This window comes from Ovis canadensis, chromosome 1, assembly GCF_042477335.2.
Source record: "Ovis canadensis isolate MfBH-ARS-UI-01 breed Bighorn chromosome 1, ARS-UI_OviCan_v2, whole genome shotgun sequence".
NCBI classification, from domain to species: domain Eukaryota; kingdom Metazoa; phylum Chordata; class Mammalia; order Artiodactyla; family Bovidae; genus Ovis; species Ovis canadensis.
This window is the reverse complement of record NC_091245.1, coordinates 19,158,117-19,176,210: the sequence shown is the minus strand read 5'-3', so window position 1 is coordinate 19,176,210 and position 18,094 is coordinate 19,158,117. Positions and strand designations below refer to the sequence as shown.

At 41.4% G+C, this 18,094-nt stretch overlaps 1 protein-coding gene across 5 annotated transcripts in view; it reads right to left on the bottom strand.

Moving 5' to 3' along the window:
- Positions 1–18,094, bottom strand: part of ST3GAL3 (ST3 beta-galactoside alpha-2,3-sialyltransferase 3) — a 226,551-nt gene that overhangs the window by 84,706 nt on the left and 123,751 nt on the right. The window lies entirely within an intron of this gene.

The window sequence follows — 18,094 nt, the reverse complement described above, 5'->3', positions numbered from 1 at the left end:
TCCTGGTGGCTCAGCTGGTAAAGAATCAGCCTGCAATGCAGGAGACCTGGGTTCGATCCCTGGGTTGGGAAGATCCCCAGGGAAAGGAAATGTCTACCCACTCCAGTCTTCTGGCCTGAAGAATGGACTATACAGTCCATGGGGTCACAAAGAGTCAGACACAACTGAGCAACTTTCACTTTCACTTTCTGCATATCCTTGGAGCAGCTCTACTCTAGAATAACTTATTATTATCATTCTTGACAAGGGAAACTGATTTTAAAATCCATCCTTTTTTCCCACCAAAGCCTTTGCTTTCTTTGGGCTTAAAGGTAAAAAGACTGGAGTTTAAGAAACTAACTCTTATACCTACTAGTTGTGTAACCTCAGGCATGAGATAATCAGTTCCCTTAACTCTTAAAATAGCTAAAATAAATAGGACTGATGGGAAGATCAAATGGTTTCTTGCAACAATGGAGGTTAGAACATTCTTTAAAGGTTATACAAATGTCAGTAACTGTTATTACTCTTTTAATGTTTGCCAGTCTATGTCTGACGCAGGATGCAGCATGCTTGGGGCTGGTGCATGGGGATGACCCAGAAAGTTGTTATGGGGAGGGAGGTGGGAGGGGGGTTCATGTTTGGGAATGCATGTAAGAATTAAAGATTTTAAAATTTAAAAAATAAAAAACTAAAATTAAATGTTAAAAAAAAAAAATGACTTCTGACTGTGTGGATCACAATAAACTGTGGAAAATTCTTAAAGAGATGGGAATACCAGACCACCTGACCTGCCTCTTGAGAAACCTGTATGCAGGTCAGGAAGCAACAGTTAGAACTGGACATGGAACAACAGACTGGCTCCAAATAGGAAAAGGAGTACGTCAAGGCTGTATATTGTCACCCTGTTTATTTAACTTCTATGCAGAGTACATCATGAGAAACATTGGACTGGAAGAAGCACAAGCTGGAATCAAGATTGCCGGGAGAAATATCAATAGCCTCAGATATGCAGATGACACCACCCTTATGGCAGAAAGTGAAGAGGAACTAAAAAGCCTCTTGATGAAAGTGAAAGTGGAGAGTGAAAAAGTTGGCTTAAAGTTCAAGATTCAGAAACGAAGATCATGGCATCCGGTCCCATCACTTCATGGGAAATAGACGGGGAAACAGTGGAAACAGTGTCAGACTTTATTTTTCGGGGCTCCAAAATCACTGCAGATGGTGACTGTAGCCATGAAATTAAAAGACGCTTACTCCTTGGAAGAAAAGTTATGACCAATCTAGACAGCATATTCAAAAGCAGAGACATCACTTTGACGACTAAGGTCCGTCTAGTCAAGGCTATAGCTTTTCCTGTGGTCCTGTATGGATGTGAGAGTTAGACTGTGAAGAAGGCTGAGCGCTGAAGCAGAAGAATTGATGCTTTTGAACTATGGTGTTGGAGAAGACTCTTGAGGGTCCCTTGGACTGCAAGGAGATCCAACCAATTCATTCTGAAGGAGACCAGCCCTGGGATTTCTTTGGAAGGAATGATGCTGAAGCTGAAACTCCAGTACTTTGGCCACCTCATGCGAAGAGTTGACTCATTGGAGAAGACTCTGATGCTGGGAGGGATTGGGGGCATGAGGAGAAGGGGACGACAGAGGATGAGATGGCTGGATGGCATCACTGACTCGATGGACGTGAATCTGAGTGAACTCCGGGAGTTGGTGATAGACAGGGAGGCCTGGCGTGCTGTGATTCATGGGGTCGCAAAGAGTCGGACACGACTGAGCGACTGAACTGAACTGAACTGAACTGAATGTTTGACTTCTACTTTTACTGCTTCTAGATCACCTGAACTATCATCATAATTTCACTAATTTAATGAGGAAAAAAACGGTTTCTTTTATGTTTCTTACTTGAATTAGTCTCTCCAACTCACTTGGCTGTCTCCAAACTTCTGCTCTATAGGTAGGGAGATCAGGAGGCTCCTGGGAACAGAGAAGGAGGGCCACTGAAATAAGGCAAACATCTCTTACACAAGGTCTTGTCTTCAACTGGCCAGTCCATATCTGAGCTCAATGGGAAGGCTAAATCTCATAAGATCTGTAGCATAGTATTTACTGATCTCTTTAATTTTTCCTTTTCCAGAATGTCATACAGTTGAAACCATGCAGTACATAGACTTCTCAGACTGGCTTCTTTCATTTAGCAATATATATTTAAGGCTCCTCCATACCTGCTCATGGCTGGACAGAGCATTTCTTTTTAGTGTCAAATAATAGTCCATTGTCTACTACAGTTTGTTTATCCATTTATCTAATGAAGGCCATCTCAGTTCCTCCCAGTTGTTGGCAATTAAGAATGTTTTAAAGGTAATTAAACAAAAAGGCCTTTATTACTGTACAAACTAGAATAATGTGCAATATTTGTGCCATACTGCAATATTTCTGTGCAGTTTTTGTATAGAGGTAAGTTTTCAGCTCAATTGGGTAAATACCTAGAAGAGTAATTGCTATGCAGACTACGTTTAGCTTTTATAACACCTTGCCAAAATGGCTGAACCATTCTGCATTCCTGCCAGCAACGAATGAGACTTCCTGTCGTTCCTCACCCTTGCCAGCATTTGGTGTGTCAGTGTTTTGGATTTTAGCCATTCTAATAGGTGTGTGGTGATATTTTATTCTTGTTTTAATTTGCATTTCCCTAATGACACATGCAGTTTCCCTGGTGGCTCAGTGGTAAAGAATCTGCCTGCCAATGCAAGAGAAATGGGTTAAATTCCTGGGTTGGGAAGATCCCCTGGAGGAGGGCATGGCAATCCATTCCAGTATTCTTGCCTGGGAAATCCCATGGACAGAGGAGACTGGTGGGCTACAGTCCCTGGGGTCACAAAAGAGTCAGACACAACTTACTACTAAACAACAAAAACAGTGACACATGATGTGAGCATCTTTTTATATGTTCATTTGCCTTCTGTGTATCTTGTCAGATGAGGTATCTATTAAGGTCTCTGGCCCATTTCTAACCGGGTTTGTTGTCTTCTTATTGCTGAGTGTTAAGAGTTCTTTGTATATTTTGAATAAGTTTTTCATTAAACGTGTTTTGCAAGTATTTTTTCTAATTAGTAGCTTGCTTTTTTATTCTTTTAGCAGTTTCTTTCACAGAACAAAAGCTTTTAATTTTGGTAAGCCAGGTTACTGTTTTTTTTTCTTTCATGAATTGTACTTTTGGTTTTATATCTAAAAACTCATCGTCAAATCCAAGGTCACATAGATTTTCTCTTGTTACCTTCTAGATGTTCTGTGATTTACATTGAAGTCTATTAGATTCCATTTTGGCTTTAATTTTTATGAAAAGTATAAAGTGAAAGATTCAGTTTCTACACACGGATGACCAATGGGACTAGCACCACTGGTTGAAAAGAAAATCCTTTTTTTTTCCATTGACTTGCCTATGCTCCTCTGTCAAAGATCAATGGACTGTATTTGTGAATTTCTATTTCTGGACTCTACTCTATTCCATTTGTCTGTTTGTCTATTCTTTTGCCAATACCATGTTGTCCTAATTATTGTAGCTTTATTGTAACTCTAATGTAGGATCAGTCTTTCAACTTTACTCTTCTTTATCAGTTATTATGTGGACTATTCTCAGTTGCTTGCCTTTCCATATACACTTTAACACATTATTGACTGGAGACGGCATTAACACTTCAGGCATTAGTTTCTGCAAAAATCCTCTGGTTAATAATATTTTAAAATAAGTTTGTTGCTATCCATAAAATAACTCACCAGGATTTTAATTGAGATTATGTTGAACTCATAGATCAAGTTAAGAGGAACTGACATCTAAACAATGTTGGATCTTTCTATATATATTTCTTTATGTGTGTGACAATATAAATGATATTGTGTTTTAATTTCAAATTCCAGTTGCTCATTTCTGGTATATAGGAAAGCAACCAATTTTTGTAGGTTAACCTTGTATCCTGCTTCTTTCCAACTAACTGCTAGTTAGTTCCAGGAGTTTTTTTTGCCAATTCTCTGGAATTTTCTACATAGTCAATCATCATTTGTGAACAAAGACAATTTTATTTCTTCCTTCCTAATGTCTATGCGTTTTATTTCCTGTACTGTTAGCTAGACCTTTCAGCATGATGCTGAATAGGAATAGTAAAGAGGGACACTGTCTTTTCCCAGACTTGGGTTTCTCAGGGTTCCCCCGGTGGCGCAGCAATAAAGACTTCACCTACAACGCAGGAGACGCATGTCAAGCCCAGGGTCGGGAAGATCCCCTCGAGATGGAAATGGCAACCCACTCCAGTATTCCTGCCTGGAAAATTCCATGGACAGAGGAGCCTGGCAGGCTACAAGCCCTTGGGGTTGCAAAGACGTCAAACACAATTTAGCGACTAAACCGCCAACACCACATCTAGTTTTTCATTATCAAGCAAGATGTTAGGTATAGAGTTTTTTGTAGATGTTCTTTGTCTAAATTGAGCAAGTTTCTTTCTATTCCTATTTTGCTGAGAGCTTTTCCTGAAATCATGATTGGATGTTGAATTGTATCAAGTGCTTTTTTGCATCTTTCAGATATGATCGTATGGCTTTTCTTCTGTAGCCTGATGTGATGCAGCACAGTAACTGATATTCTAATGCTGAATGAACCTTGTATATCTGGAATAAATCCCACTTCATTAAGATGTATGGTTCTTCTTATACTTTGTTAGATTCAACATGCTAATATATGTTGAGAATTTTTGCATTATGTTCATGAAAGATATTGGTCTGTAGTTTTCTTATAATGTCTTTATCTGGTTTTGGTTTCAGAGTAACGCTGGCTTCACAAAACAAATTAGGAAGTGTTCCTTCTGGTTCTATTTTTCTGGAAGAGATTGTAGAGAATTGGTATCATCTTTTCCTTTTTAAATGTTGGATAGAAGTCACCAGTGAAACCATCTGAACCTATTTTTTATGTGTTTTTGTTTTGGAAGGTTATTGATTATTGATTCAATTTCCTTGGTAGATACAGGCCTTTTCAGATGATCTATTTCTTTTGCATGAGTTTTGGTAGTTTGTGTCTTCCAAGGAATTGGTCTATTGCAGGCAGAGTTGTTCACAATAGTCTTTTATGAGCCTTTTAAAGTCCATAGGATCAGTAGTGGTGATCCCTCGTTCATTTCTGATATTAGTTAATTTGCGTCTTCTCTCTTTTTTTCTTGGTTAATGGTTAGAGGCTTATTGATTTTATTAATATTGTCAAAGAATCAGCTTTTGATTTTACTGATTTTTCTCTACTGATCTCTACACTTTGTTCCTATGATGGCCTCCTAAGTCTTATTTTCCTTTCCATTTCTGCTCCTCTCCAACCCATATACCTTCCTGCAGCCAAAATCATCTTCCTACAAGTCGAAACTAATTACATTTTTCAGCTCCTTAAAATACTTCAATGGCATCTTTTGTCTTCAAGAAGCCCAAACTTCTTACTGTCTCCTCCAAAGCCCTGTATGATTTGGTCTGCCCATTCCTCCAGACTTATCATGTCTCATCCTTAGACATCATGGAGTTTTGACAGCACAGAGAAGACAGACATTTATTTCAGTTATACATAATGAAGAACTATTTAAGTAGGCCAACAGAATGTACAGGAAACTCTTCAATTGATTCAGATTTTAAAAGACCCTGAAGAAAACACTAGAGAAAGGGTTGATAACCAAAAACTTAATATAAAATGGATTTTTGAAAATAGTATTTAGAGACCTAGAGAGCATAATGAAAGTTTTTTTTAAATTACAGAAATGAAGGCATATCCCAATATACTTTTTCATTAAAAAGGTATATAAGGACAATACAGAAAATGTAAGCTCAAAAGAAATAACGTACTCACAATCTGACTGCCCTAGCACAACTAAGACTACATTCTGCAGTAGTTATTATGCTATATTCAGATACAATTATGGTGATAGGCTTGAAGATGATACCCTGGTTCTCAACCCTGACAAGTTAGAATCACCTGGTGGAACTTTTAAACATAAAGATAACTGAGTCTGATTCCTAATCAACTAAACCAGGACTCTGGGTGGCAAGGTCCTGGGTTGAGAAATACTGTATATAGACATGTCCTATGTACAAGCAGGGGCCTCCCCTTAAAGGTGAGTTTATTTTTGGTATCACTCATCTGGGAAAGTGAAGAGTTCCTCAGACAGGAAATGTACTCTTTTAGAGCAGTATTAGACTCAAATGGGGAGCTTTAAAAATCCCAATGCCCAGGCCACACCTCAAGTCCATGACTTCAGAATATTTAAGGGGTGGGAGGCAGGCATCGGTAATTTTTTAAGCTCCCCCGGTGATCCCAATATTCAGTCAAGGTTAAGAACCACTGTGCTGAGACTCTGGGTGAGCTACACAGTGGGAATTTGACTTTTAAGATCTTGACCACATAGGTATCAAGATATCTAGGAAGAAGTGTGAACGGTGAGTCGTTAAACAGGCTAGAAGTCACCAAGCCAAGAACCCAGTCAAGTTCTGCAATGCTGTGCTCTCCTATTGTGAACTAAGTACGGCCCTGGTTTCAGCTGTCTACAGGAGAGACAGAACTCTGAATTTTGCAATCCGGACTACTTTGAGTTTCTTTCACTCTCAAGGTTTATTTACCTGTTGTCCTCGTTTAATCTGTAGTGAATATTTTTAGCTTTGCTAAGAGAAACCAAGAGAAAAGTTTAGTTGTTTCTGTTATTATCTCTCTTTCTAAAGTATTAAAGAGAACCTGTGCTCTCTGGAGTCAACGCAGTGGTGAAAGCAGGCTCTTAAGCGACAGACCCTCCAGGAGATGGTGAAACTCAGGACTAAAGGCAGGGGAGTCCCCAGATCTTCCAATACTGGGGGGAATCTGGGTTTTGTTATTAAAGATGGCACTATTCTTTCTCATAGCTTCTTCCTCTGCTTTTAATTGATTTAACAAACATTTATTGAATATTTGCTCTTCACCACAAACATTATACTAGTATTGGGGATGGATCTGTGAGCAGGACATTCATAGTTCCTTGATAAAGTTTACAATATAGTGGTTCAAATTTAGGATCAAATTGACAGTGCAAATTTGGGGAGAAAAAAATAGAAAGCGATATTGAATAGTGAGACAAGCAGGATATTTGGTGCCAGGCAGAGAACATTTTGAATGCTGGCTTCATCACCTGTACTTCTGTGAACACAAGGAAATTACTTCTATGATTACTTTCTCATTTGATACTGCCTACTTCAGAGAGTGATCTGCCAACTCACGCATTCAACCAACAAATATTTATTAAGCAATCAGTAAGCACTAGGCAATGTTTTAGGTGGTAGGAAACAGTAGTGAACAAATTAACTCCCCCCACACAAACCTTAAGTGAGAGGAGACAGACAATAAGTAAGCAGATTTCCAATAGTGATAAACACTGGAGTAAAATGACAAAGTAAAGGGAACAGGCATGCCAATGGGGGACGGGTTATAATTTTAAATGGCACAGTCAGGGGAGACTTCACTAAGAAAGGGACATTTGAGCTAAGGTCTGAAGAGGTGAGGGAGAATGCAATCTCTGTAGGTATCTGGAAAAGAGTGTCCCAAACAAAAGAATGAGTAAATGCCAAGATTGACCTGCGAGTATTTTAGGAACAGCAAGGAGTCCAGTATGGGCTTCCTAGGTAGCACAGTAGTAAAGAATCCACCTGCCAACACAGGAGATATAGATTTGATCCTTGGGTTGGAGGAGCAGGATCCCTGGGGGAGAAAATGGCAACCCACTCCAGTATTCTTGCTGGTAAAATCCCATGGACAGAGAAGCCTGGTGAGCTATTGTTCATGGGGTTGCAAAGAATCAGACATGACTGAGCACAAGGTATAGCCAAGGAGCCCAGTAGGGAATAATAAACAAGGAGAGTAATAAGAAAACAGGGGTCGAGACTGTGTAGGGTCTTGGTGGAGGATGGTAGAAACTCTGACTTTGAGACTTCCCTCATGGTCCAGTGGCTAAGAATCCACGCTCCCAATGCAGGGGGCCCAGGTTCTAACCCTGGTCAGGGAACTAGATCCTACACGCCACAACTAATCAGATTCAAAAGCTGCAACTAAACAGTCCTCATGCTGCAATGAAAATTGAAGACCTTGTGTGCGGCAGCTAAGACCCAGCACAGTCAAACAAACAACTCTGACTTTTATTCAAAGAGAAATGAAGAGCCACGAGAGAGTTCCAGTCACTGAAGTAACCAGATCTATCTTGCACTGTAACATCACTGGGCTTCAGCAAGCAGGTAGACCTTAGGGTGGTAAGTACGAAAGCAAGGAGAGCAGCTAGCGTGCAACAATGAGGTACGAGGAGGTGACGGCTGCTGCACAGAGTGAACAGTGCTGGATGTAGTGAAACGCGGTTGGATCTAGAGGTATGTAAGGTAAAGCCAATAGTGTTTGTTGATGACTAGTTTGGTGTTACGGAGAAGGCAATGGCAACCCCACTCCAGTACTCTTGCCTGGAAAATCCCATGGATGGAGGAGCCTGGTAGGCTGCAGTCCATGGGGTTGCTAGTCGGACACGACTGAGCGACGTCACTTTCAATTTTCACTTTCATGCATTGGAGAAGGAAATGGCAACCCACTCCAATGTTCTTGCCTGGAGAATCCCAGGGACGGGGGAACCTGGTGGGCTGCCGTCTCTGGGGTCGCACAGAGTCGGACACGACTGACTCAACTTAGCAGCAGCAGCAACAGCAGCAGCAGCAGCAACAGCAGCAGCAGCAGTTTAGTGTTAAAGATATGATGCTATGATCTTTGACCTGAACAAGTGGAAGGATGAGGTTGCCATTTACTTGGGTAGGCAAGATCTTGGAGGCAGGGGGTGTGAATCAGGAGGTTTTTTCCTGGACATATTAAATGTAAGATGCCTAATATACATTCAAGGAAAGGAGGCAACTGGATAAATGAGTATGGAGTATGGGGAAAGAGAAGAGATTGAACTATAAATTTGGGAGTCATCAGCATATAGATGATATGTAGGCCATGAGCTCTTCAGGCACTCTGTCTACCAGGTCTAATCCCTTGACTCTATTCATCACCTCCACGGTATAATCATAAGGGATTTGATTTCAGTCATACCTGAATGGCCTAGCAGTATTCCCTACTGTCTTCAATTTAAGCCTGAATTTTGCAATAAGGAGCTCACAATTTGAGTCACGGTCAGTTCCAGGTCTTGTTTTTGCTGACTGAATAGAGCTTCTGCATCTTTGGCTGCAAAGAATATAATCAATCTGATTTTGGTGTTGACCATCTGGTGATGTCCATGTGTGGAGTCGTCTCTTGCGTTGTTGGATACCTCTTTAATGGCAGAAAGTGAAGAGGAACTAAAGAACTTCTTGATGAGGGTGAAAGAGGAGAGTGAAAAAGCTGACTTAAAACTCAACATTCAAAAAACTAAGATCATGGCATCTGGTCCTATCACTTCATGACAAATAGAAGCAGAAAAAGCGGAAGCAGTGACAGATTTTATTATCTTGGGCTCCGAAATCACTGCAGACAGTGACCGCAGCATGAAATTAAATGATGCTTGCTCCTTGGAAGGAAAGTGATGACAAATCTAGACAGTGTATTAAAAAGCAGAGACATCACTTTGCCAACAAAGGTCCATACAGTCAAAACTATGGTATTTCCAGTAGTCATGTATGGATGTGACAGTTGGACCATAAAGAAGGCTGAGCACAGAAGAACTGATGTTTTCAAACTGTGGTGCTAGAGAAGACTCTTAAGAGTCCTTTGCACTGCAAGAACAAACCAGTCAATCCTAAAGAAAATCAACCCTAAATATTCATTGGAAGGACTGTTGCTGAAGCTGAAGCTCCAATACTTTGGCCAACTGATGCAGAGCTGACTCACTGAAAAAGACCCTGATGCTAGGGAAGGCTGAAGGCAAAAAGAGAAGGGGTGGCAGATGATAGGATGGTTAGATAGCATCACTGCCTCCATGGATATGAATCTGAACAAATTCCAGGAGACAGTGGAGGACAGATGAGCCTGGCAGGCTGCAGCCCACGGGGGTCACAAAGAGTCAGACACGACTTAGGACTGAGTAACAACAATAAGACATGAGACTGGATAAGGTCATCTGAGTGGCTGTTTTGAGGAACAGGTAACACAGAAAGTACCTAGTATGGCCCTGGGTATATAGTAGGTGCTCAATAAACACTTCATCCTTGCAGCCATAGGGAATTTGGCAGTCTGTTCTGGAAATAGTAAGCTATGCCTCAACATGTGTTTTAGACTACCCCATGTTTATAGGTCTTTCTTGATTGGTTTGGTTTTCACAAGCCTTTGGGAGTTAAAAGTTGTTGGTTTTGGCTTCCATATCCTTGTATCTTCACACAGAATTCCTTATGAAATGAGGCTGAACATTAAAGCCTCCATGCTCTTGCCCACATGGCAACCATAAAACCCCACACTGTGGCAGCAGACAGGAGCTTTCCCAGAGCACACACCCACACCCAGCTGAAACAGATGACACTTCCATTTAATTAAATCAGCGTTCAGAAGGCTGACATCAGCTTAGGAAAAACACACCTGGACACCAGGCTCTGGCGCCTTCACGGCTCCAGATGGCTCTTGTCTCCGCTGGACTGATGGGCACATTCCCGGCTCCTGGTGTCATGTTCCTCATAACTGAGACTGAGATTTCCTCAGGGTTCTGTCCGAGGGCTCTGCTTCCAGATACTGGCAGGCCTCACTCCCTCTCTTTTGTTGAGTCTTTGCTAAAATCTACCTTTCAAGGAGGCTTGCCCTGACTATCCCATTTAAATGTGCAGTCTCTTCTCCAGCATTGTCTTCTGCTCTATCTTCTATCCACAGCACTCACCACCTTCCAAGATACTGAAAAGCTTGTTGATCACACTTTCCATTTACTGACCACCTGTTCACTGGTATATCCACAGAGCACAGAAGACTGCTGACACATAGTAGCTACTTAAGAAGCTGTGAATGAATGAGAAAGCGCTTCTCTCTTCTCTCGATGTCTGGGCACAGCCTGTAACCCTGAACCCTGTCCTAGGACTCTCCACTTGGCACGGTAGATTCCTTTTGGAGAACCCCATGTCTCTCCAGGGGCCAGACTTGAAACTTCTGGAGGTATCATCCAACTGGGCTGCAGCTGAGTGCATGGAGCAGCCTGAGTGCCCAACCTCCAGGGAACACACATTCTTGGACAACTCTTGGACAACTTTGAGGCCAACAAAACCCAACTTGCCACACTCACATCCTGTTATTTACTCCCTCAATGCCAGCCTCATCAGTTTTTTTGTGCTCAAGTCACTGCTCTCTGCTTCTTCTCCTTGGTCCAGCCTCTCACTTCTCTCCCCCATCACCACACTATAACTCACCATTGTCTCCCATAAAGCCTTGTTTCCTTACAGCCTCAACTTCCTCAGTGAATGTTCCTTCCATCTTCTAATTTCATAGAAACCTGGGTCTCCCCTGAAAACACCATTTCCTCTACAGCCTTGTGATGGAGGCAGCTCTTTCTTCTATACCCTATGCATCTGAAGATCCCTCATATCCTCTTTGTACTCCATTTATGCTTCTGAGTCACCTGTATGTCATCTTTCTTTAAAAAAACAAAAAACAAAGGGACTTCCCTGGCGGTCCAGTGGCTAAGACTCCATGCTCCCAAGGCAAGGGGCCCAGGTTTGATCCCTGGTCAGGAACTAGATCCCACATGCCGCAACAAAGACCCGGCACAGCCAAATAAATAAATAAATAAATAAAAACCAAAATGAAAACCTGTTCATTGCTCATACTATCCAGAAGTACTACTATCTTCCCTCCCCTGCTGTTCTCATTTACTCTCTCCCGCTTCACTTAAACTTCAGCTCACAACACATCCTTTCCAACCAAGCCTGTAAGATTGTTCATGTGGCTTAGTATTTTCAGTTTTATCCCGATAACAAACCATACAGTACTCAAGAAATATTTGCTAAGTGAACAAGTGAAGAAATGAAGCCTGGGGCATAAAGCAGGAGGCAAGCTGAGGTTCAGGTCTCATTTTGGGGTTATATCCTTCCCAGGTTAACAGACACTGATAAGGGTACAGCATAGGTTGCATCTCAACTTTGGGTGATTACTTTTATCCCCACTTTATAGTAGGAAACAGGCAAGCACTTAAATAACTTGCTGAAGATTAGTAAGATGTGGAACGGGGCTTTAAAAATCCACATCTGATTCCACAGTCCACATTTTTAACCTCCAAAAAATACTGCCCTCCTGAAGAATACAGCTTGCTGTTAAAGGGAAAGATCTTGTACAGCTCTATAAGTATTCTGAATAATTTTCATAGTCCTAACAAGTGATTTTGTCATAAAGACACAAGCAGCAGGGACTTCTCAAAGGAAACAGAAACCAATTATTACACAAAGATATAATTAAAAGAATATAATAAAGACAAAAAAAAATCCAAGATACTTCTTTCCAGGTTTTTGAAGTATCATTTGATAGAGAGGTATTTTAAATGTATTTGTAATAAACAGCTTACCCTTGAACAACAAGGTGGTTAGCGGTGCTGACCCTCTACACAGTCAAAATCTGCACATATAAATCTGCATATAACCACATATGTGGTTCCTCCATCCACGATTCTGTGTGCTCCAATTCATACAATCACAGATTGTATAGTACTGAACTGTGTACTGTTGAATAAAATCCACATATAAGTGGATGCACTTCAATTCAAGGGTCAACTGCAATAGAATTTCAAGAATAAAAAACACCTGGGATGGAGAGGCAATTCCCATGCAGATGTATCTACGCTGCATTCTCAGTGAAGGGCCAGCATGTATGATTTGTGAGCCAAATCTGACCCACTATCTGTTTCTGTGAGATGAGAATGTCTTTTATATTTTTAATGGTTGGTTTAAAAATTAGAAGATAATACTTAATGACACAAAATAACATTAATTTAAAATTTCAATGTCCATTAAAAAAAGTTTTGTTAGAATACAGCTAAGCTATACTCATCTGTAGGTGCTATCTATGGTTGCTTCCACAACATATCAGCAGAGACAGGTGTGACAGAGATAGCAAAACTCCCAAAACTCAGAGATATTGACCATCTGATTCTACAAAAAGAGCTGGCCAATCTTGTTATAGGTCACTTCCTCTGACTTAGCTTCCAGCTCACTAATCCTGTCTTTAGTTGTATCTAATCTGCTGCTAGTTGTATCTAATCCAACGCAGTACTTGGATGCAATCTCAAAAACAACAGAATGATTTCTGTTCGTTTCCAAGGCAAACCATTCAATATCACGGTAATCCAAGCCTATGCCCCAACCAGTAATGCTGAGGAAGCTGAAGTTGAACGGTTCTATGAAGATCTACAAGACCTTTTAGAACTAACACCCAAAAAAGATGTCCTTTCATTATAGGGGACTGGAATGCAAAAGTAGGAAGTCAAGAAATACCTGGGGTAACAGGCAAATTTGGCCTTGGAATATGGAATGAAGCAGGGCAAAGGCTAATAGAGTTTTGCCAAAAGAACACACTAGTCAAGTAAACACCCTCTTCCAACAACACAAGAGAAGACTCTACACATGGACATCACCAGATGGTCAATACCAAAATCAGATTGACTATATTCTTTGCAGCCAAAGATGGAGAAGCTCTACACAGTCAGCAAAAACAACACCAGGAGCTGACCGTGGCTCAGATCATGAACTCCTTATTGCCAAATTCAGACTTAAATTGAAGAAACTAGGGAAAACCGCTAGACCATTCAGGTATGACCTAAATCAAATCCCTTATGATTATACAGTGGATGTGAGAAATAGATTTAAGGGACTAGATCTGATAGATAGAGTGCTTGATGGACTGTGGGTGGAGGTTCGTGACATTGTACAGGAGACAGGGATCAAGATCATCCCCATGGAAAAGAAATGCAAAAAAGCAAAATGGTTGTCTGGAAATGGTTGTCTTTTCACAGCTTACAAATAGCTGTGAAAAGAAGAGAAGCGAAAAGCAAAGGAGAAAAGGAAAGATATAACCATATGAATGTAGAGTTCCAAAGAATAACAAAGAGAGATAAGAAAGCCTTCCTCAGCAATCAATGGAAAGAAACAGAGGAAAACAACAGAATGGGACAGACTAGAGAACTCTTCAAGAAAATTAGAGATACCAAGGGAACATTTCATGCAAAGACAGAATCAATAAAGGACAGAAATGATATGGACCTAACAGAAGCAGAAGATATTAAGAAGAGGTGGAAAGAATACATGGAAGAACTGTACAAAAAAGATCTTCATGACCCGGATAATCACGATGGTGTGATCACTCATCTAGAGCCAGACATCTTGGAATGTGAAGTCAAGTGGACCTTAGAAAGCATCACTACGAGCAAAGCTAGGGGAGGTGATGGCATTCCAGTGGAGCTGTTTCAAATCCTGAAAGATGATGCTGTGAAAGTGCTGCACTCAATATGCCAGCAAATTTTGAAACCTCAGCAGTGGCCAGAGGACTGGAAAAGGTCAGTTTTCATTCCAATCCCAGAGAAAGGCAATGCTAAAGAATGCTCAAACTACCACACAATTGCACTCATCTCATACGCTAATAAAGTAATGCTCAAAATTCTCCAACCCAGGCTTCAGCAATACATGAACGGTGAACTTCCAGATGTTCAAGCTGGTTTTAGAAAAGGCAGAGGAACCAGAGATCAAAATGCCAGCATCTGCTGGATCATGGAAAAAGCAAGAGACTTCCAGGAAAACATCTATTTCTGCTTTATTGACTATGCCAAAGCCTTTGACTGTGTGGATCACAATAAACTGTGGAAAATTCTGAAAGAGATGGGAATACCAGACCATCTGACCTGCCTCTTGAGAAACCTGCATGCAGGTCAGGAAGCAACAGTTAGAACTGGACATGCAATGACAGACTAGGTCCAAATAGGAAAAGGAATATGTCAAGGCTGAATATTGTCACCCTGCTTATTTAACTTCTATGCAGAATACATCATGAGAAACGCTGCGCTGGAGGAAGCACAAGCTGGAATCAAGATTGCCAGGAGAAATATCAATCACCTCAGATATGCAGATGACACCACCCTTATGCAGAAAGTGAAGAGGAACTAAAAAGCCTCTTGATGAAAGTGAAAGAGGAGACTGAAAAAGTTGGCTTAAAGCTCAACATTCAGAAAATGAAGATCATGGCATCCAGTCCCATCACTTCATGGGAAATAGATGGGGAAACAGTGGAAACAGTGTCAGACTTTATTTTCTGGGGCTCCAAAATCACTGCAGATGGTGACTGCAGCCATGAAATTAAAAGACACTTTCTCCTTGGAAGGAAAGTTATGACCAACCTAGATAGCATATTAAAAAGCAGAGACATTACCCTGCCGACAAAGGTCCATCTAGTCAAGGCTATGGTTTTTCCAGTGGTCATGTATGGATGTGAGAGTTGGACTGTGAAGAAAGCTGAGTGCCAAAGAATTGATGCTTTTGAACTGTGGTGCTGGAGGAGACACTTGAGAGTCCCTTGGACTGCAAGGAGATCCAACCAGTCCCTTCTAAAGGAAATCAGTCCTGGGTGTTCATTGGAAGGACTGATGCTGAAGCTGAAACTCCAATACTTTGGCCACTTCACGAGGAGAGTTGACTCATTGGAAAAGACTCTGATGCTGGGAGGGATTGGGGGCAGTAGGAGAAGGGGGCAACAGAGGATGAGATGGCTGGACGGCATCACCGACTCGATGGGACATGAGTTTGAATGAACTCTGGGTGTTGGTGATGGACAGAGAAGCCTAGTGTGCTGCGATTCATGGGGTCACAGAGTCGGACATGACTGAGCAACTGAACTGAACTGAATCTGATGCTAAATACACCTACTGAGGTTTTAATTTTGGTCACTGTATTTTTCAATTCTGTCTTTCTAATCTAATCCTTTGCTTTTTATAGTTCCCTATTACATGTATGAATGCTTGTGCTCAATTGCTCAGTCATGTCCAGATCTTTCCAACCCCATGGACTGTAGCCTGCCAGGCTCCTCCGTCCATGGAATTTTTTAGGTAAGAATGTTGGAGCAGGTTGCCATTTCCTTCTCCAAGGGATTGTCCCAACCCAGGGATCGAACCTGCTGTCTTGTGTCTCTGGCATTGGCAGGCAGATTCTTTACCATTGCACCATGTGGGAAGCCCCTATTACATGTACAGTTCAATCTTATCTTTATTTCCTTAAATACAGAGTATCTAATTACTTTATAAACTGTGTCTGGTAGCTCCAATTTCGGAAGTCCTTGTGGGTCCCCCTCTGTCGTCTGTTGCTGTTCATGGTCCTCTCTAAAGAAGTCTTATTTCCTTGTGTGCTTAGTTATTTTTTCCTGTGAGCTGTTCATTTCCTTGAAAAGTTATCCATGAGAAATTCCTGTCTTCCTCCAGAGAGGGATTACATTTGCTTCTGCCAGAAGCTTGGAGGCATGGCCAGTCTGGAGTGCCTTAGACCGAGTTCACAGCTTGAGGTTTTGTGGACCAGCTGAGTGATGAGAGCCCAGGCTGTGAATATCAACTGTTTCCTCTATCGACTTATTGCCCTAATCCACTTAGAGCTCTGGCAGCCTCTCCTGCAGTCCTGGCTTAGGGGCACAGTTTTAGTTCTAGTTTATCCTTATGTTGAATGCTTTGGGGTTCCAGTTCAATGCAGAAAGGATCAAAAGATGGAAAATGTCGAAGTTAGTAGACTTGGGGGTGAGAATGAGAAAGTTTACCACTTAATCAGAGTTTAAGAAGAACAGTAGAGAGAGAGGAATGGGGCAGAGGCAATATTTAAAGAAGATAATGGCTGAAAAATTTTCAGAACACACGAATTCTTATAGTGTAGAAGCTAAATGAATCCAATCAAGATAAATAAGAAATTTCTATATTTGCATATTTACTCATAGAACTCTTTTTTTTTTATTCTTCATAAAAACCTGAGGAGATGGGTATTATTATTCATGTTTTTGATAAGGGAAAATTGTGATTCATAGAGCTAAATGAATTATCTAAGGTTATATAATCCTAAGCAGAAGGGGTGGAATTCAAATCCAGTTCTGATCCAAGCTCAGGTCCTTTCCTATGCATCAGAAATGGAACACAACACAGCAGAGAAAGACTTCGTAAGGGGAGGTCTGGATATTTCTAAGCAATTACCTCTGAAAACCAGAATCCTTAACTTGGAAATTTCTCCCTGGAACAGATAAAATCCTTTCCCATGTGTCTGTGTTTTGTTCTGAAGATAACATTGGATTAGAAAAGCCTTTTCAGTAAGAGGCAGGAAAGCTGGAGCTTGTACCTTAAATTCTGAGGTAAATCTAATAAACCCAAGCCAATTCCCCAGGCTAAAGACCAAGCTGACTCTAATGGTTTATAGAACCGGCCAGTTACACAAAAGAAAGCTGTACAAGAGCCTACCACGTACCACCCAACTGTCAGAACAGCAGGGCAAGTGTCCTCCAATTCCCACTTCTCACACTGCTGAAGACAGCTTAAATACTGTAGTTAACACGTCCTGGATACCATGTCTTTTGTTCATCAGTGTGATTTGACTTGGTAAATTACTACATCTCTTCCATTCTGATGGCATTTCACTTGCTTATAGCTTATGCTTGATTTGTTTTTTGCCCAGAGCACTAAATTAAGGATTTTCTAAGGGTGAAGCCTGTGGATTCCTAGCATTATCAAGCCCCATTCCCTGGATGGTAACATGCAGCTGACAACTCTACACTAGCTTGGTAGACAGAACAGACCATTCTTCCCTTGCGGCTGCCTCCATGATGTATAAAAGCTGGGAGAACTGCAGCACCTGAACTCATGGTGTGAGGCACCAGAACCAAGGGGCCAGATGCCAGGAACAGGGGCTACATGCCAGACCATTCAGTGGGGAAGCCAAATAACCCTGGGCTGGTGTCTTGCATGAGGGTGCAGCCATCACCATCAGAAGCAGCTGTGGTCAAGGCCTCAAGCAGGAGAGGAAAGGAAGGAGACACAATTCTGATCTTTCTCATCTGTCTGGTACAGGACAGGGGCAAGGGTGTATGAAGATGACTAACCACAGCAAGGAGCCACAGACAGTTCTGCAACACCGGCCATGTGAGAGGG